This window comes from Pezoporus occidentalis, unplaced genomic scaffold (assembly GCF_034315485.1).
Source record: "Pezoporus occidentalis ecotype Australia unplaced genomic scaffold, CSIRO_AGI_Poc_V1 ctg186, whole genome shotgun sequence".
In the NCBI taxonomy this organism is placed as follows: Eukaryota; Metazoa; Chordata; class Aves; order Psittaciformes; family Psittacidae; genus Pezoporus; species Pezoporus occidentalis.
Genome location: NW_026913704.1, coordinates 522,372 through 543,467, shown reverse-complemented (window position 1 = coordinate 543,467; position 21,096 = coordinate 522,372).

The window sequence follows — 21,096 nt, the reverse complement described above, 5'->3', positions numbered from 1 at the left end:
AGTGCTTTAAAATTTCTGTAAACAGTGACTAAAATGGAGTTTTTAGTAAAACAGACTTGTGGAGTAAGTTTGAAAAGAGGAGGTAAATGTAACTGTGAGATTTTTATCACCTTTTTCTTTTTCCTTCTGTCATTTTGTCATTTTCATTTCCCTTTTAGTTTTTTACTTGAAACTAGCTGGACTTGGTTCAAATACTCATGCTATTTTGATGATATTTGTGGATCAAAAGAATATGATTTCCATGGCAACTGCTCCAGGTTTTGAGCAAATATCAGCTTTGAAGGTGCTTTTTTATACTTTGGGGAGGGGGGTGGTGTATTTTGTGCTTATTTGATTAACCCCAGGAGAGATTTAGATCTTGTTTATAAACAGAGGACCTAATTTGAAGAAGAAAAGCAAAGTTCAAAATAGAATGGAGTGTTCAAGATATTAGATCCAGCTGCTGAGTTCTGTCATATTCTTGCTTTGTCCATGAGTATTTAAGTTGGTACAACTTTCAAAAAGTGATATTTAGCATAAGAAACACAATATTGCTTGTAATCATGTTATTTTATATTTTCTAAATAAGTACTCTGAAGAAATTATTCTTATTTATAGATTTATGGGGCACTGGCTGTCTATTCAATGGTGATGCATACGATGTGTGTAGATTAGATGGTGAAAATGTAGCTGCTAAGATGTATTGTAGGATAAGTGGTCTGAATGGGAAGCTTGCTCTGTAAGCATTGATGGTGGTAACTGAACTTGAATGTTGCCTGCGCATAGCAAAATGATGTAGGACAGTTTTTCCATTTTTAATGCCTGCGCTTGCCTGCATGTTAGCTCCTACCACCTGTAGACCTGAATCTTGAAACTGTTGTAATAGCCTTGTATTCAGTGTACATAGCACCATATCTTTCTAAAGGACTCAGTATTTATTGCTCATCATTTTGTAAAAAAAAAAAAATTATAAAGTACTAAATTCAGATATTCATGAAGTGCATATCAAATTTTAATAAGCATTCGGTGAATTATTGACAAGTCAGTGATACTAAAATATAATGAATCTGTGAGTGGAGTGATGGAATAATTTTGGTAAGGCTCAACTTTTCTGACTGTGGTTCAGAAGTTGCTGTTGTGTGTCTCTATATTTGTGTGTTTACATGCATGCATGTGAGCAGTTGTGGGTATACCAATGTTTGTCAGTGTAACATTTATTCTTTGTTATACCTTGGTGCTGGTATCTCAGGGAATGAGGCAAGAGCCTTGTAGGGCACAATGGAATGTGATATCTTTATGAACAAATTTTAACTGCATGTCACAATATGCAATGTCACAATATGCAAATAATCTTGAGAAAGCAGAACTGAGGCTGCACAAGCACTTACTAGCTCCTTGTATGTAAACAAAATGTTAGAGAAAGAAAATGAAGGTATTGATTATGAGTGAAAATACCTCCTCGTGTTATTGGTAAGGTTAAAGATCTTTAGGGCATTGCACTGTCAGTTGCTACCTTCTTGGTTATTAAAGCAGCTACAGTAGGTGGAGGCAGAAAGATTCTAGAAACAGGTAAAGAGCTGAAATACATCCAGAAAAAAAGACTGGAAGGGTGCTTACATTGCAAACCAAGTCAGTGCCTACATAAAAGACTTAAACCCATTTCTCCTCCTTTTTCCTGCCCAAAACCCATATGGTAAAGAAGGATGTATGGTGAAACAGGCAGGAAAACTTTGGAGTCAGTGCACAATGTTACAGGGTAAGTATTCCAGTGGAGATGAGGTCTGAGCACCTGCACAGTTGTTATTAGACAATGCTTTAATACTGTTAGAACACTTACACCATGTCATGCAGTGCACTGCAGCAAGCAGTAAATTCATACTGCACATCACCACACTGCTGGAGGTCAGAAGACCTCAGTGACAGTCTTCTGAATTGCAGGACTTAGCTTGTTTCCCTGTTGTTCTACCATTCATTTTCCATTATGTGTTGTTGGTAATGCATCCACTGAGGCACTGGGTTATAAGCTGTGTTAACCTAATTGGCTTTGATTAAACACTGCTCAAAACTTTTGCAGTTTAGCAATAAAGCAAGCACTCAAAGACAGGATTTTGGTCTCTTCAGGGAACCACTCTATAAATACCCTGGTTGGGTTGTAGGGAGTATAATGTTGGCTAATTTTCATCACCAGCCTTTAAATAAATGCAGTACATGGATGTGTTTCATGGGGCATTGGGGGAGGGGACTGGGAAGAATACTGTTCTTCATGTTTTTCTGTATCACCACCTACACTGTCACCTGCTGTTATACTTTTTTCTGGCTTTCATACTGTTATTTATTAAAGGAAAGAACAGAAGAAGGTAGCTTTGGCTTCTCAGTTCTTTTGTAGTCTTGAGGTTTGTGTGCTGTTTTGTGTTATCACATAACTGGGAAGTCCTGGATGCTAACACTAATGTTCTTTATAAGTTCAGATAGTAACAGGCCTTTCCAGTTTTATTTTCAAATGGAAGTGCTCAACAAAATGCTTTGATCCCTCCCCCCCCCCCCCCCCCAATTTTTATTGATTCATTTATTTTTTTTTAATGTGATTTTGTGTGAGCAAACCAGGCTGATGACCTCCTGTACTTTCACAGAAATATTTTGTCTTTCTAGACATAGATACTGCTTTTTTGCAGTTGGGTGCTTCTTAATAGGAATGAGTGCAGGTTATAGGTAAGAACTGGAAAAACTGACTGAAGTGGTTAGGATTGTTTCTCTAACTTTGAATTATGAATACAATAGAATCAGCAGATGTTTTTCAAGATTTTTAACTGGAAGTATGAAATCAGGAGGGGTAACATTCAAGGATCTGCTCAGTCAAGTGTATGTTGCACTGAATATGTAATGATTTCAATTGATCCATGCAAATATACTGTAGTTGGTGTATTTTCACAGAAAGTTTTATGGACTAGTTAAACCTGAGGTTCAAGAGTTGCAAATTTGTACTGAAAGAAGAAAATCGGGAAACTTCTGCAGATTCTCCACTGATAAGTAAGTATATTTTAAGACTTTGAACAGGATAAAAAGTTTGCTACAGCTTCAAGTTTCCATGTAAATATTTCTCACAGTTCTAGCTGTGAAGTATTTCTGATCTGCTTGAAAAGTTCACTGCTCATATACTTTATAAACCCAAAGTATAGGTTTTAAAAATCTTTGTTAGGGTGGCTTCTTCGGTGATGTCTTTTCAATATTTGAGAATTTTAAGTCAAATTATGCTTAGACATACCTGGGTGATTCAGTCTGTATGTTTTATATACTAATTTTATCCCGGTAGAACTGTATTTAATTCAACTGAGTTACCTTTGATGTTTGTATAACTGCTGAAGTAAAACTGCTCTTTGACTTGTGCCATGCACCTCAGCTCCTTATAAGAAGGAACTACAGATACATAGTCCTTCAGTCACATAAAATACACCCTCATACGCTGTTCTTTTTTCCCAGAGTAAACCTAATTTATGTATTTCCTTGCTAAAGGGTAACATTTTTTATTTTTTTAATTTTTTTTGCAAATATGTCTAGAAGTCCTGTTTTCAGAGACAAAGTGTTTGCAAATTCCACTTTAGTAGTGTTGAACTATTTCTATTGAATAAAAATTAAAGTATTTTGGGTCTATGTACAATTGAGCTCCTAAGAAGGAGGGTGCTTTGACTTCAGCAGAGATAATAGTATAAGACTTTAACCCTCAGGTCGTTTGACTGAATGCTGCCTTATTTCCCATTGATCAAAAGTCAGTGTATACAATGGCTTCACTGGCCTGCATGAAATGAGTTAATGGCTTCAGCTTGCTTCACAGAGGAGAATTCTCCATACTGCAAGTGGCAAAGCCACTGATGGCTCTTCCAGCACAGATGTTAACATTAGACTGTAAATGGAGGCAGATGCCTTCTTTCTGTGCAGGACAAGGAAGACTAGGGACACTTGTGCTGCTGCTGTCTGATCCTTACAAGCATACAGCAGATACCAATACTGCCACACTATTGAGACAAATATGCCTCTTATTTACGTTTGGCAGAAGACAAAATAGTGACTAAAATTATTAAATAAGGAATAAATAATGACTGAGGAGTAAGAGATAAGGTCTATTCTGTGCTGAACCTGCATTTGTGCTACTCTGGGAGTCCCTGGAACTATGAAACCAAATATGGAGCAACAAACATGGGTTCCCTGGTCTTAGGGAAGCTGTGGGCTCTGCCAGCACCCTAACCTCCATGGCATTATATGTTCCTGATTCTGCTGTTTCATGCTTCTCAGGTATCAGCAGCAGCTAGCTCTGAGCTGTGACCTGCAGCCTGGCTGTGCTTGCTGTGCTAGCTAGTAATGTAATCCTACTGGGTGCAGCTCAATTGCTCCTGTTTTTCACAGGTGTTACAGCGCAACTAGTGCCTTTGTCTAAAAACCTATTTCACTCCCTTCTGGTACTATTGAGAAACTACCATTTGCTCATACAGAGCCACAGTGAAAAGTGTCAAGTCATTTTGAATTTGCCAGAATATGGGAAGGAAAGGAGAAAGCCCCATAACAGAAATAAATTTTATGAGAGTAAGCCAAGCCAGTCATTTAACTCCTCTTCATCATATGGTTTTATAATGTAATGCCTTTTAAATACAGAAGATGGGTGGCAGTCAAAGAGCAGGAGAAGATACCAGCCACCAGAGAACAAGACCACATGGTCATGAGGCAGTGGATATGAATAAGAGGGAAGGAATACAGCCACAGAATTAACGGTGACATACAGGGCTGACCTAAATATGATACTGTTAAGGGTAGATATAGAATTCATACCATATCAGCATCATCTTTCCTTTGCTCTCTTTATCTCTCTCCATGTTGTTCTGAATTAATTTTGCTGTTTGGGACCAGGACTGCTGTGATTTCTTTCCCTTGGGGACTGGCTTTCTATTACATTTTACCATGAACCTTTTGCTATGGTTTTAGGTTTAATGGAGTCTAGGTGTTGGTGTAAAAATAGCCTTCAATGGTTGCATTTTTCACAAGTCATAAACTGTTACAAAGTTTTGTTTATGGCAGTGATATTGGTATAATACTAGGGTATTAGATAATTCTAGTCAAAATTGTTTGGGTTCTTGTTAATTCTGTAAATGTGTGGAGTTAAGTAGCTATCACTAAGTCATACGACTTACTTTGATAAAGAAATAAAATTAAAATAACAGGACTTTGACTTCCCCAGTTACTTCACTGTAGAGTCCCAAATAGCCAATTTCTTGAGCTCTTCCAAGGAGTTGCTCAGAAAATTGCAATTTGTTTCATTAACAGTGGTGATACAAGAAAAATAAGCTCACAGAAGTGTCAGATCCATGCCATTTAAACACCCCTCTTGAATCTCTTGCTAGTTGTCTGTCTCTGCAGTTATGCTGCATTCTTGCTGTTGAATGTCTGTTTACTTCACTGTGTTGTTTTGCTTGTAAGGTTGTAATAAGGCTAAAGGATTTGGTTCTCCAAGCTGCTAAGTACCTCTTGTGTGTGCTGTACACCCTCAATTTCTATTGCTTGAATAACTCAATAACTTGCAAGTTCCTACCATTCTAGAAGGGAAATGCACTTAAGAGTGTTTTTCAATTCTCTGATGAAAGTCACTATAGCCTAGTACAGTGCCAGGCTATTATTCAGGCATTGTACCAGTAGCATCTATTTCTGCCTTTCCCTTATTCTTCAAAAACTTGGAGAAATGGTTCTCTGTCACTAGAGGTGAGAAAGCTTTGTCTCAAAAGTAGTGCTTTAGGTCACCTAAAGAATCACTATCAGAAGTATTAGCAAAAACAAACTTGAATGCGAATTTGCAAAAGCACAACACGGTTTGATGGGTTTATTCTACTACTTTCTGCATGGGTAATACATATAAAGGAAAATCAAATTAAAATCAATTAACAGTGATTTATACAGAGTAAAGGGGTTAAGGGGAGGGAAAGGGTAAGTGAGACTCCTAGTTGAGTTGCAGGATTCAGAGTGAACCCACCCTTGTTTCCTAAATTCCTTCTTAGAGAGGAGATCAGGTGCAGCTGGATTCAGTCTTAGTCTCAGACTCAGTCAACAGTTTATGCCTAAAGGATTTAGCAACACTTAGTCATAGCAACATGTCAATGTTAGATTAACCAGTAGTCACCAGAAGGATAACAATATTATAGATTCAAGGTAACAGATATACTATTATTTTTTTAAAGGGTTTTCAAGTCAAGTCACACACAAAGATATACATAGTACAAAGCTAACAGAGACACAGGTATATATGCAAAAGTATAGCTATTAAAAATTCCCCTTGATAATAAGTGAAATAAGTTTAATGCCTTTGGCATTTCTCAATGGATGTGGGTTGACCTTCTAGTAGTGGGAATATCAGCCTAGGTTCTGTTGTCAGCTGACAGTACTCCTTTGCGAACTTGAGAGTTTACACACTTTGAGAGGCATCCCACTCACAGGGAGATACTGGCTGTCCTGGGTTCAGCAGTAGCAGTCATTTTTCTCCTTCTTAGTAGCTGGTGCAGGGCTGTGTTTTTGACTTTCAGCCTGGGAACAGTGCTGATAACACCGATGTTTTTAGTTACTGATCAAATGTTTAGTCTGACCAAGGACTTTGTGAGTCTCATGCTCTGCCAGGGAGGAGGGGGAGCTGGGAGCAAGAAGAGACAGGACACCTGACCCAAACTATCCAAAAAGGGATTCCATACCACAGCATGTCATGCTCACTATATAAACTGGGTGCAGTTACCTGGAAGGGCTGGTTCACTGCTTTATCGGGTTGGGTATTGATGGGTTGTATTGTATTCTCTTCCCTTGTTATTTCCCTTATTATTATTGGTGGTAGCAGTAGTGGTTTGTGTTATACCTTAGTTACTGGACTGTTCTTATCTCAACCCGTGGGAGTTATGTTCTTTTGATTCTCCCCATTCCTCTGGGACTGGGGGGGGGGGGGGGGGGGGGGGGGGGGGGGGGCGGGGGCAGGGAGGAGAAAGGGGGTGGATTGTGTGAGAGGGCTGCGTGGCTGACTTACGGCCTTGGCTTAAACCACGACACTGGTGCAGCCTGCTATGCTTGAGAAGTGCTCAAGGGTTCTAACTTAGGACTGCTGTTTACAGGGTTGTGAGATGATTAGCTTCAGTCATCAGTAAATTCAATCAAAACATTTGGATAAGGAATGTTCCAAGGCTATCATGGGGGATGACTGCTCTCATTTCTACACAGAAGTCCCTGGTACAATCTGTGCTGCTCCCACCTTAGCCTGATATGATTAAGTGATGTTTCATCACAGAGCTCTTACACAAAGACCAAGGTATGCAGTGAGTTACTGAAATCTCAGAACAGGCTCAATCAGGCCAGAGGGTGGCGGCGGTGGTAAGGATGCACCACCACAGGTTTTTAGTATATCATCCCATATTTTTACCTGCTACTTATTTGTCTCTTTGCAAAATTAATTCTCCCAACTTCCTTCTGAGAACCTGTTAAGTGGAAGTTTTTAGAAAAACAGAAGCAACAATGTTTACAAAGATTAAATAACTATTCAGTTCACTTTTCCTCTTTCTGAAGCACAAAGTCTACAGGAATAATTATCCTAGTAGTAGTTTTTCAGTCTCATCATAGCTGGATACTGTTGAAATTTATTTGAACTTTTCACAAGAACTAGCCTTTCTTTGAATATTTGAAACATTATCAAAATGATCTGAAAATGAAAGTAGTCTCTTGCTGTCTTCTGTAATATGTTTGGAGAAAGTCACCATTGTCAAGTCCAACTGAATGCTCTAATACAAGGGACTTTAATCTCAATCATCCCCTGCTCACAGGAAAATTGAGCTGCTACCCTAGGCTCTTTATCTAGTCAGTGGGGAGAGCAAGCAGATTCACAGGGCAGTTCATCCCCTGCAAAAGACCTGTTTTAGGATGGAGTGCATTTCTCTCTGGAGGCACTTATCTTTTTTGACTGTGGACTTACGCAGATGATAAACCTAGACTAGACACCTAGGTTTCAATATTAAAAACTAATCTGAATTGATTCTCGCCCTAAAATTGTGTATTATCACAACCAAATAATATGCTTTTGGCATCTGAGTTGAAAAGGACTGTAATTAGTCATTGTTCCTGAATCAGTACTCAAGCAAACCTTTAAGGGAATTTTTCCTGATTAATGTTTGCAGGGCCAAATTCTGTAAAAATCTTTGTAAAAGAGACTGTGATCTCTGCTGCTTTAATGAGTTTTAGTTCAAAGATTCATTATAGTTGAGCTGGCCTTGTGAGTGGCCCTGAAAAATTATTTATCTCCAAAGTATGTTGCTATTGCTGAGTTAGGTCAGTGTTTGTGAGGGGCTCTTGCAAACATATTATTTTTTAATATTACTTTTTTCTTAAAGTGGAGCTCACTTCTGTTTCTCTTGGCATATCTCTTTGCTTCCCTTTGAATGTGTGAGAAACAGGACTAGAAAAATGTGATTATGTTCTCAGCTATGTAAATCAGAGTAGCTTCACTGACTGAAAACAGTCGTACTGTTTCATTAAAAGATGAAAATTGTGATTGTTTGAGGTTTGTTCTTGTCCTGGGTTCAGCAGTAGCAGTCATTTTTCTCCTTCTCGGTAGCTGGTGCAGCGCTGCGTTTTGACATTTGGCTTGGGAACAGAGCTGATAACAAGGATGTTTTGGTTTGGCGAAGGACTTTGTGAGCCTCATGCTCTGCCAGGGAAGAGGGGAAGCCGGGAGGAAGCAGAGACAGGACACCTGACCCAAACTGACCAAAGAGGTATTCCATACCACAGCACGTCATGTCCAGGATGTAACTGGGAGTGAGCCAGAAGGGCTGGGAGACTGCAGGGTTGGAGGAGGTATTGGTCAGTGCTTGGTCGGGCTGGGGGGAGCGAGTTATCGGTCAGCTGGTGGTGAGATGTTGTATTCTCTTCCCTTGTTATTTCCTTTATCATTATTATTGGTGGCAGCAGCAGTGATTTGGGTTATACCTTAGTTACTAAACTGTTCTTATCTCAACCTGTGGGAGTTGCATTCTTTTCGATTCTCCTCTCCATCCCTCCGGGAGTAGGGGGAGGGAAAGAAAGGGGGGAGTGAGTGAACGAGTTACCTGACTGGGTTTAAACCATGACAGTGCTTTAGAGTTTTATATATGGTGCTCTAGCTCAGGAGTTTTGTTCATATAGTCTGGTATTGAAATGTGCAATCCTGGGCACTTGTACTACTGATACAGCTGAAGTAGGTAGGTCAAGAGGATATATGAGTAATAATTTCTTAAAAATATTAGATGCTTGAATTGAAAACAACTGAGAATTTAATGTAAATTTAAAATTTATCTGTAGTGTAAGTATAGTCAAATAAAAGTATATATGAAGAATGCAAAATAGATTAAGACAATTTTCTTAGAGTTTGGGAGTTTTGTTATTTGTTTATTTTTACAAAGTAAGAACCAGCCTTAATGGCAAGTTCTTTGAGTCTCTCTCTTTTAATATTTTGTTTGGTTTTGCTGCTAGATAGGTGCTTATATCTTAGCAGTAGGGTCTCAAATGTTAATTTTCATTTCAGGAGAAGCTGGTCTTCAGTGATGTAAGCCAGAGAGATCACTTTTATTCCTTTTTCTCTTTCTTCCCTATTCTTTTTTCTCCCCACCCTATTGTTTCCCTTTTCCATAGGAGGTGCTGTTCTCTCTGAAAGGTCAGTTTGACCTTTCAGACTATGACCTAAGAATGACTTACTGATCGTCATTCAGCAGTATGTAGCTTGACTGTAGATCTCTGAATCAGGCTACAGACTATGAAGTACAGTGTTGTTTTTTTAAATCTGCAAGTACTTGTTTTTTGCCAAAACTCAATGTGCGTGTATGCACTTGCTCCTTTTTTTAAACCACTGCGTTTTAGCACAATGTGTGTTACAGTTGTGTGAATTTGTCTTCTCTAAATCTGCTTTTATTTTTAAACATCCTGTCACAGAAAAACTTTATCCTCCATCACTTAGTCACAAAAGAATGTTTTGGATTTTCTTTTTTTTCCCCCATCATTTAACATTACCTTCACACTATTGATTTAAACAAGATTTTTACTCTTGTATCAGGTGACAGTCAACCTCTTCTGCCTTACTGATGTATTGCTGAGAGTTGAAATTTGGGTCTACAGTCCAGTAAGAAAGCCAGCTGCCTATGGCTGGGAGAGGTTTGGGTTCTGCAGGTTTCTAGGTCGACCTTTATAAAAATGTTTACAGCAATAATAACATTAACATGATACTTCAAGTACAAGTCAGAGTGACTTTGTTACTCTCATCCTCTGTGTTGTCTGTAATTTCTCATAAGGCTGACCAAACCCACTTTGAAATATAATACACTTAATTGGCTTTAATAAAAAATGAATGTGAAAGATTAAATAGTTGGTTGGATTTTTTTTTTTTCCTGACAGCTGCCTATAGCAATGTCTTTCATAAAGTTCCCTCTATTTTTCACAGAATGAAAGCTAAAACTCAAAGCTCAGAACATCTTAATCACAACATGCATAATATAGTAGTATTCTGAATGAGGTTTTAGTTTTCCAGGCCTGTTTACTGCAATGGTTTCCAGCTCCTTCCCTCAAAACTATTCTAGGCAAAAGAGACCTCATTAGAAAGCAGTTACACATATAAAACTGGAATTTGTAGTGCTGTTTACATTTTCTTGCCCAAGAGACTTGTAGCATCTTTGAGTGTGTTGTACACATACATACAACACGTATATATGCCTATGTAACCTTCTGCTCCCAACTGTTACTACTTGCATTCTTTTCATTCTCCTTGTTGCTATGTTAAAATTTCCTGTTAAGATGGTGAACTGTCACGACTGTTGTTGTATAAGCTACTTGAAGACTACAGAAAGAAAAAAAAAAAAAAAAAGAAAATATCTCTTATCATTAATGGACCTAGGTGGTCAAACTTCAAGACTTCCTAGCCATATTACTTGAACAGAAGACTTCATTCTTCTGGGAAGGCAATTAAATCCTTCTTCACCTGTGTGATTTACTAAATTGACAGGAAGACATCAGAAGGGGAGTGTATATTAGGTAGTTACTGCGTGCTGGACAGAATTAATTTGAAGAATGCTTCATGCAAAATGAATGACACTTTACCTGCTAACCTCTAATGGTACATCAGAAGGAATTAATTGGACCCTTTATTTCTATATTTCTATATTTATTTTAAAAATAATTTAATCTGTCTCATCAGTACTATATATAAGACTATGTAATACTATGAAGGATGCCAGCAAAATGGTTTATGTGAATACCCTGAGCTCAGGTTGTGATAGACTGACATCAATAATATTGTTTATTCAGATCGGCTTATGTTTTAATTTTATGCTTACAGAAATACAGAAGATAATATAAGTGAGACCAAGCCCTGAATGGTTAATTTGAACTGCTTTCTTTCATTTATAAATTACAAAATGTTCACAGAACTCTTGAAAAGAACTCTTATTTCTCTCCTTTTACCTTACTTTTAGTAATAGCATAATAATTTAGCAGTAATCTGGGGATTCCTTTAAGCTGTCTGATTTTTGAGAGGACAGCTGGTCTCCATTTAGCAAAAGTTTGATTCCCATGCATTACTATAAGGCAGTCTTGAAAAATTGTAATCTTTGTTTAGCATAATAATTTGCAGTGTTCGTGCAGTTGTAGCATAAGACCTCGTAGAAACAGGTATGGTTCGCAAGTTGTGAAGTGTGAAAATGAACAGTATGATATGAAAGAACAAAAATGCTTGTATTTTGCAGTTCAGCTGTCTTCTAATGAGCAATTCAATTAAGTTTGGCCTTGTTAAGTAGGTGCTTGAAAAATAAGTCAAGTGATGCAGTAATTATGAGCACAGAAAAACAAATACCTCCCTCTTTTAAGTAGCAATCAAAATATTTATGGGGAGATGTTCTTGTAGAGCTTTTTATACATATTCTAAAATCATTAGGCAGATAAGTCAAGAAGAACTCGATGTGTACAAACACAGCGTTGGGAGGCTTGGGGGGAGGTATTCAGTGCCAATCCATCAGTATTTCAGTTTCAAAACTCCATGGGGGAATGATTTAAAGAGTATGTAAGTTTATAATAGTAACAAATTACACTTTTACCAGATTGTTAACAAATTGAGCATAAAAAGTGAATAATGACATTTCACACTGGGTATTTGTTTCCAATTAATACTGAAAACCTTACCCAGCTCTAAAGTGATGTATAATATTTAAGTCGGACATTAATCACAAAAATTGATTTCTGGACAGCACCTTGTACTTCTGGTCATGAGAACATTGGCTTTTTTAGTTGGCAACTTATTGGCCTCCCCCAGCCCTGCTTTTGTTCTACTGATGGTCAACATTTATTTTTTTTCTAGGACAGCAACATTAAGTTAAAGAGCAAGAGCAGAACATAGAGGCACTGTCTACAGTGTTCTCTGGAGTGGCATTTGGTTTAACTTCAGCAGTATTACAGGAGTTGATAGCTCATTTACCCATTGTCATTTGGAATTTGTAAAGCAATCTGTAAACATCTATAAAATACCACTTGCTTCAGCAATGTGAGAGTTGGCCTTTGTTATTTTTTCCCTTTGTCTTTCTCAATGTCACTGCTGGTCACTATGGAGCATGTGATTCAGTTTGATTCAAACTGCTTTTCTTTGGCAAGGCACTGAGCTGCATGGTCAAGTGATCCTGGAATGAAACTGAAGAGTTCAGCTGAATGGGGGCCTGATCAAAGCTTTGAATTTAGACTCCAACTTCATTAGGAAAATTAAAGCATCGGAATGAAGTTGCTTTGAAAAGAGGGGGAGAGAAGAGGTGGGCTGGGAAGCTCTTTGATTGGCTACAGTAGAGCCTGTCCCTTTCAGAGCTCTACTGAGCATCATCTGAAAGTCTGGTCTGTGCTACAGCTAAGACTTACATGGTGGAGCCAGAAAAATTAGCAGCTCGTCATTTGGCGCACTAGGAAAAGCAGTGAATTCCACCTTTTAATGCTGGTTTACGTTGGGAAGGAAATGGTAAGCCCATGTAGAAAAATGTCTACTTGGAAAGGCTTTAGGCAGTAACGTAGAGGGCTGCAGCAGAGTGTACATGCCTCAATTAAAAATTTAATTGTCCCAGAAGGATTTTTGCCCTTATGTTTTGAGTAAAGTAACTTCTTTGTTGTGAACATTGTAAATTAACATTCTGAACTTGGAGATCAATTTACTCAGTGTTGTTTTAGTGATACTACCTGCAATTCTCTTTCAAATTAGTTCAATAGAAAGAAAGATCAAGTGTTACTACTTTAAAAATAAAAGCCAAGAACTGACATTCCTGAGATATACAATATGATTGTAATACCTCTGTTGTGTGGTTTATCTGCTTTCTGGCCATGTCCACCACTTTCAGATATGCAGAAGTTTATTTGGAGAAACCCTGAGTAGATTCTATTTTTGTCATGCTTGAAAGTCCCAGATAAGGATTGAAAATCTTTGTACTTCTGGGTATAACTTCTGAGTAGAAAAGAAAGGTGTGAAATGCTTAGGAAAATTCTATTGAACAGTGGCCTTATTTAAGGCTACTTTCACTAACTTAATATCTAAATGATGACTGCTTTTGTCTTTTTAAATAAATGTGTGTGCAGCATACTATTACCATGTAATTGTACAGTTAATGGAATGTATTCAAGAGCCTCCAGGAGATGAAATTTACAAAGGAATCACAGAGTTGAATATGACAAAATCTTTCATTTGAACCTACAAACACAAATTTCAAACCTGCCCTGTCTGTAATTGTGATGTATCAGGGTTCTGTGCATGTGCTCTTAGTAATCAGTTCTGTAGTTCTCTGCATAGATAGGATAAGGGACTGAGTGGAGGTGGTTCACAACTTCTAGCTAGCTTCACAACAAAGCATTTGACTCATGTATGCAGTTTTCAGATTAAAATATTGCACAGCCCAGGAGATAACTCAGGTAGCTCTTGCTCTGTATTGCCTGATTGATAAGAACTGTCTTTGTGCTTAAATCATAGAATTATAGGATGGTTTGGGTTGGAAGGGACCTTAACAATCATCTGGTTCTATCCTCTCTTGCTATGGACAGCAAAGCCTTCCAGTAGACCAGGTTGCTTCAAGCCCCATCCAGCCTGGACTTGAACACTTCCAGGGATGGGGCACCCCTAAATTCCTGCGGCAACCCATTCCACAATCTCACCACTGTCCCAGTAAACAAATTCTTCCTAATATCTCATCTAAATCTACCCTTTTCTAGTTTAAAACCAGACAAATTTAAAAATGTGTTGGTTAACATCCTGGGTGGAGAATCCAGGAGTTGCAGTGATTTCTCTGCAGCAGAAAATGCCTAGAATTGACCAAACTAAACATAAATAATATTAAGTAGTCAGTAGAAAATACTCTGTGCAGATGTAGAAGAAAATCAGAGCTTGGAATTTAAAAGTAATGGTGACTGTGCAAAAAAACCTTAAATCCTCAAACCAAAAATCCCCAAACAAATGTAAAACCCACCAAGAACACAACAGTTTGAGGAGAAACAGAATAAGGTCTCATTGTTGAGGCCTTTAGGAATCACTATTACAGGAATTTCAGTAAGACAAAAAAGCTTGCTTCGTGTAGATGAGAGAAATGACTCAAATGGCTTGACTTGGTATGGCACATGTTGTAGGGGCTGAACTTTGTATCCAAGTTTTACTGACTCTCATTTTCTCAGATTTGTACCTGTTCCAATCACTCTATATTATTTTTCCTATGCAAAATGTTTCAGATTACTTAAATTTTATGGTGGTTTTCTTTTCCAAACTTACCTTATGTTACCACTGTGACTGTTGAATTCTGATCCTTTGGGAAGAAAATTACATTAAGTGTATTATTACCAACATTTAATTGACATTTTATTCGTATCATTTATTTCAATTGCATGACTTATATGTCATTTACACAGCAATTACTTTCCCAAACTAATAGTAATTGTTCCAAAACAAGCATATAGTAATATGTTACCAACTTACGTAGGCAATGCATCCTGTATTACAGTGAGTTTATTTAAAGGAAGATAATTCTGATCAGGGAAAGAATGTTTGCGGAATAATTTGGTAGCGTATACACCTGAACACAAACAGTGACTAACAGGATGAAAGAAAACAAGATATGCAGTTTCTAGAAGAGCAGAATCCAATCCCCTTTTGGAGGGGACAACAGCATAACAACTGTTTCTTTATGGAATGGGACAAGTTATGGAATCATTATGCTTCTCAGGAATGAAAGGTAGAGGTACTGAGTTTTGTTGAGATTCATTTGGGTAGATAATAACTGAAAATGTAAAGGGAGTGGAGTGTCCTGGAATTGCTTGGCCTCATTCAAACTGTGTAGGCCTTGTAGAGCAGCCTTTACCTGTGCAGGTCAGGTGAACAACAGGTAATATCATTCTGCTGTTCTCAAGGAACTTGCCTGGTCATATGCAAGTTTTTTTTGTGTGCAGGCTGGATAACCATAAAATTACGTGCAGGTTTTTCTTGGACACAGCAATTATCTCTAGGCCATGCACTAGTGACATAATAGTCATAACTGAAGGGGGATGATGCTGAAATGACACCTAGTTTGTATATTCTAGAATATGCGGTTTATGTGTGTCATATTTCAGGTTAATTTTCCCTCTGGTGGTTGGTGAAATATCTAACCATGGTTTTATTGTTTTTATTTTCTTGAGAAAAATGTGCTGAACTTTCTAAATGTTCAATTTTCATTCTGAGTTAATACTGGAAGAAGGAGATAATTGCTTTATCAATACAAGACACAGTCAGTTGCATTTTAAATACCTTCAAAGCTAGTTATTTGACCATGCTCTCAAGCAGTTCTGGTTATTGTTTATGTTTGATTTTGGCATTTACTGAGTTATTAGTAATAGATGTATAATAATAACTTCCTTCATTCAGGAGCGGCTGGTCTTTGAGCCCAGCTCCCAGCATAAGCAAGGCCATGTTTTGGGTGGATATGCAGAAGGATTTCTGGGAAGGAGGGTGACTGCTTCACAATTAATACTTGGCATTGCAGCCAGGTCTGGGGGGTTGTCTTACAGTCCTCATAGAAGAAAATGAGAAGGTTGTCAGATAGCTGATGATACCCTGCCATTTAGCTCACTCATCCCTTCTCATTGCAGGAGATCTGTTCACTGGATAGAACAAGTGTTTTTATCTTTCATAAGGTAAAATCTCAATACCTCTCTTAAATTGTTCCTAAAGACTTGCCAGGCAGGGGCAATGGGCATGGGCCCTTCTTTAAACTGTTCTCACTAACTGGCATTCGGGTTTGCATACCAAAGCATCTGTCACTTTTTTGCTTTAGTGGAGTGTATGCTAGTGAAAGTAAAGCTTTCTATTTTTTAGCTCAAAATCATGCTTTTTGAAAGCATAACCAATGTATTAATTTAGAAAATTTCCTGGTATTACTCTGCTATCAGTCTGTATGTTTATACAAATGAGAAAGTCTATTTAAACTATCAGAGTCTAAACTTGATGTAGTAGGGTTTCAATATGTGTACTCGCATCTAGACAAATACTCTTCTGTGGTGATTCAAAGAGCAGTAATGAAAAGTAAACCTGTTCAAAGTAAATGTGAAAGCTTGAAAGCCCTTTAGAAAGTGTCATAGTCAGGGGTTTGGGTGTCTTGAACATGGGACCCAAGCTTGTAGGCCAGGTCTAGTGGGGGCTGGTGGAGCTGCTGCTAAAGAAGGGAAAGAGCAGTTTTGGTAGGAGGCTTGCCAGACTGGTCAAGGAGGCTTTAAACTAGATGTGTTGGGGGAGGGGGGCATCATTCCATCCCAACACACCCAGTCAGTTGCCAGAGCCTATAATAAATGCCTGGAGCAATGTAGAGATATTCCAGCTGCTCCAGCCAATGAGCCGGCTTCAGTTGACTCAGATGCTTCTATACAAATACCCACAGCATGGGGAACAAACAAGAGGAATTAGAGATGTGGCCACGTCTACGGGGGTATCACAGAAACATGGTGGGATGGCTCCTACGACTGGAGTGTTGGAATGGAAGGTTACAGGCTCTTTAGGAAGGACAGGCTTGGCAGGTGGGGAGGGGGAGTTGCCCTTTATGTTAGGGATAGGCTGGAGAGTATGGAACTCTGTCTGGGGACAGGTGAGCAGTCCACAGAGAGTTTGTGAGTCAGGGTTAAAGGGAATATAGCTATGGGAGACATTACTGTGGGGATCTGTTACAGACTGCCTGATCAAGGAGAACCTGTGGATGAAGCACTCCATAGACAGATAGGAAAAGCCTCACGCTTGCAGGCCCTTGTTCTCATGGGGGACTTCAACCACCCTGACATCTGTTGGAAGGATGGTACGGCCTGGCACAAGTAATCCAGGAGGTTCCTCAGTTGTGTGGAAGACAACTTCCTTCTGCAAGTAATAGAGGAGCCGACAAGGAGAGGTGCCATGCTTGACCTCATGCTCACCAACAGGGAAGGGCTTGTTGGAAATGTGACACTCCAGGGCAGCCTTGGATGCAGCGATCATGAAATGCTCGAATTTGAGATCCTCAGGACAGTGAGAAGAGCGTACAGCAAGCCCACTGCCCTGGACTTCAACAGAGCAGACTTTGGCCTCTTCAGGAACCTGCTTTGGAAGGTTCCATGGGATATAGCACTAGAGGGCAGAGGGGCCCAAGACTGTTGGTTGATATTCAAGGATCACCTGCTGCAAGCTCAGGAGTGTTGCATCCCAACCAGAAGGAAGTGCAGTAGGAGGGCCAGGAGACCTGCTTGGATGCATAAGGAGCTCCTGAGGAAAATTCAAATGAAAAAAGAGGCTTATAATAAGTGGAAGCAAGGACAGGTGGCATGGGAAGAGTACAGGGATGTTGTCTGGGAAGCTAGGGACCAGGTTAGGAAAGCTAAGGCTCAGTTAGAATTAAACTTAGCTAGAGGTATTAAAATAACAGGAAGGGATTCTACAGGTACATAGCAAATAAAAAACAGACTAGGGACAATGTAGGCCCCCTCAGGAAGCTCTCGGCTACACAGGATTTGGAGAAGGCTGAGGTTCTGAATGACTTCTTTGCTTCGGTCTTCACTGCCAAAGGCTCTGACTGCATCACCCAAGTCTTGGAAGGCAGATGCAGGGACTGTGAGAATGAAGACCTTGTGCCCACTGTAGGAGAGGAGCTGGTTCGAGACCATCTTAAAAATCTGAACGTGCAATAGTCCATGGGTCCTGATGAGATCCATCCATGGGTCCTGAAGGAGCTGGCAAATGAAGTTGCGAAGCCGCTGGCCATCATATTTGAGAAATCGTGGCAGTCAGGTGAAGTTCCAGATGACTGGAAAAAGGGAAATATAACTCCCATTTTCAAGAAGGGGAAAATGGATGACCTGGGGAATTACAGACCAGTCAGTCTCACCTCTGTGCCTGGCAAAATCTTGGGGCAGATTCTCCTGGAAGGCATGCTAAGGCACATGAAAATCAACAAGGTGCTTGGTGACAGCCAGCATGGCTTCACTAAGGTGAAATTCTGCCTGACCAATTTGGTGGCCTTCTACGATGGGGCTACAGAACTCATGGACAGGGGTAAAGCAGCTGATGTCATCTACCTGGACTTGTGCAAAGCGTTCAACACTGTCCCACACGACATCCTTGTCTCTAAATTGGAGAGACATCAATTTGATGGGTGGACCACTCGGTGGATGAAGAACTGGCTGGATGGCCTCACGCAAAGAGTTGTGGTCAATGGCTCAATGTCTGGCTGGAGACCAGTAACGAGTCGTGTCCCCCAGGGATCGGTCTGGTTTAACATCTTTGTCGCTGACACGGACAGTGGGATTGAGTGTGCCCTCAGCAAGTTTGCCGATGACACCAAACTGTGTGGTTCGGTTGATACGCTGGAGGGAAAGAATGCCATCCAGAGGGACCTTGACACACTTGTGAGGTGGGCTGATGCCAACCTCATGAGTTTTAACCATGCCACCTGGGTCGGATCAATCCCAGCCACAGCTACAGGTTGGACAGAGAAGAGATTCAGAGCAGCCCTACAGAGAAGGACTTCGGGGTGTTGGTTGATGTGAAAATGGACATGAGCCGGCAGTGTGTGCTTGCAGCCCAGAAAGCCAACCGTATCCTGGGCTGCATAGAAAGGAGCCTGACCAGCAGGTTGAAGGAGGTGATCCTGCCCCTCTACTCTGCTCTCGTGAGACCTCACCTGGAGTATTGTGTGCACTTCTGGTGTCCTCAACATCAAAAGGACATGGAACTGTTGGAACAAGTCCAGAGAACGGCCACGAGAATGATCAGGGGACTGGAGCACCTCCCGTATGAAGACAGGCTGAGGAAGTTGGGGCTGTTCAGCCTGGAGAAGAGAAGGCTGCGTGGAGACCTCATAGCAGCCTTCCAGTATCTGAAGGGGGCCTATAGGGATGCTGGGAGGGACTCTTCATTAGGGACTGTAGTGACAGGACAAGGGGTAACGGGTTAAAACTTAAACAGGGGAAGTTTAGATTGGATATAAGAAGGAAATTCTTTCCTGTTAGGGTGGTGAGGCACTGGAATGGGTTGCCCAGGGAGGTTGTGAATGCTCCATCCCTGGCAGTGTTCAAGACCAGGTTCGATGAGGCCTTGGGTGATATGATTTAGCGTGAGGTGTCCCTGCCCACGGCAGGGGGGTTGGAACTAGATGATCTTAAGGTCCTTTCCAACCCTAACGATTTTATGATTCTGTGATTCTAAGTTAAGGACACTACTTTTTAATAGAATTAAGTTCTAAACATTGGTTAAAAGACCAGCCTTTTCCCCCAAGCACAAAATAGTTTGCGCTAGTGTCATATAAGGTGACTGGAGGTACTGGAAAACAATGTCTTAAATAATTTTTGCCCTTTTAGAAAGAATTAGATTTAAATTGTTACTTAATTACCAGTTTGAGGTTGTGGCAGTACTGTGACTAATTTGGTGGAAGGAACTGCTTAGCATGCTCAGTATGACAGAATTTAGCATCTTGAAAATGACACAAAGTAGTGTTGATCTTGCAGCGATGTGATGGTGTCCTATAAGCATGGCTTGCTAACTTTCTTCCTTCTCTATTTTGCTCTTCTGCAGTGAATTCATTTGATTTGGATGGTCAAGGTGTAGCTGTTGAAGCTCAAATAAAAATTTTTTTTTGTTTTAATCTTCTATCTTTCCAGCACTTAAAAGTTGGAAAATGTTTATGAAAAAAGGAATAGTCAAAGGCACGGCCTGGTAAAACTTAGGCTATCTGAAACTAAGTACAGAGCTTGGCAACATCATCTATTTTCTGTGGTTAGTCATTCCAGACTTAGTTAAAATCTGCAAATAAGTGTTGAATTTTCAATATCTATCTCAGGCTTTTCTTACTCTTCATGAAACAAAAAGGAAAATAGAGGGTAAACAGCCATATAAAATAAGAACATGGGATAGAAAGGGACAGTTTTATCTGATTAAATTATATTTTATAGTGTATAGTTCAAGAATATCAGCCTCTTGCTTGCAAAGCTTCAGCTCTTTCCATTAAAAAAAAATGAACTATTTAGGAAACCATGAATTTCATTTTAGTAGTTAATATAAGTTGGAGCTCATAATAAACCACTTGTAAAGCAGTCACTGCCAACCAGCTTGCTGTGAATCATGAAATTTCTTTTTGAAAGAACTCAGATTTCTTTTAGAAAATGAAGCAGGATGTACATTCTTTGATCTAAAATGAGTTTACATAGAGAGTTTGGGGATTTTCCCAGAGGAAATATCACAGCAGCTTCATATCAAGAGTTTCATGCCATACATAATACCAACTTTTATTGCATATACCTATTCATTTTATAGTTTTCTAGCTATTGCTTCCAGTTATATACATAAAAATATAACCCTCTTGCTATTTAGAGTAGACTGATAGATTATATGTTGCTTTTAACATCAGAATAACTATTAGAACATTAAACATGGAAATGTCTTTTATGCTTCTTTAATTTACTGTGTCTGCACAAGTTCAGTAACATTCTATGTTAATTTAACTGCAATCTGTATATGTGAACTAAAAGATGTGTTTTGTTTCAGTAAGTGCTGGAACTGTAAATGAGTGCATTCCACATATTTAATCAAAATTACAT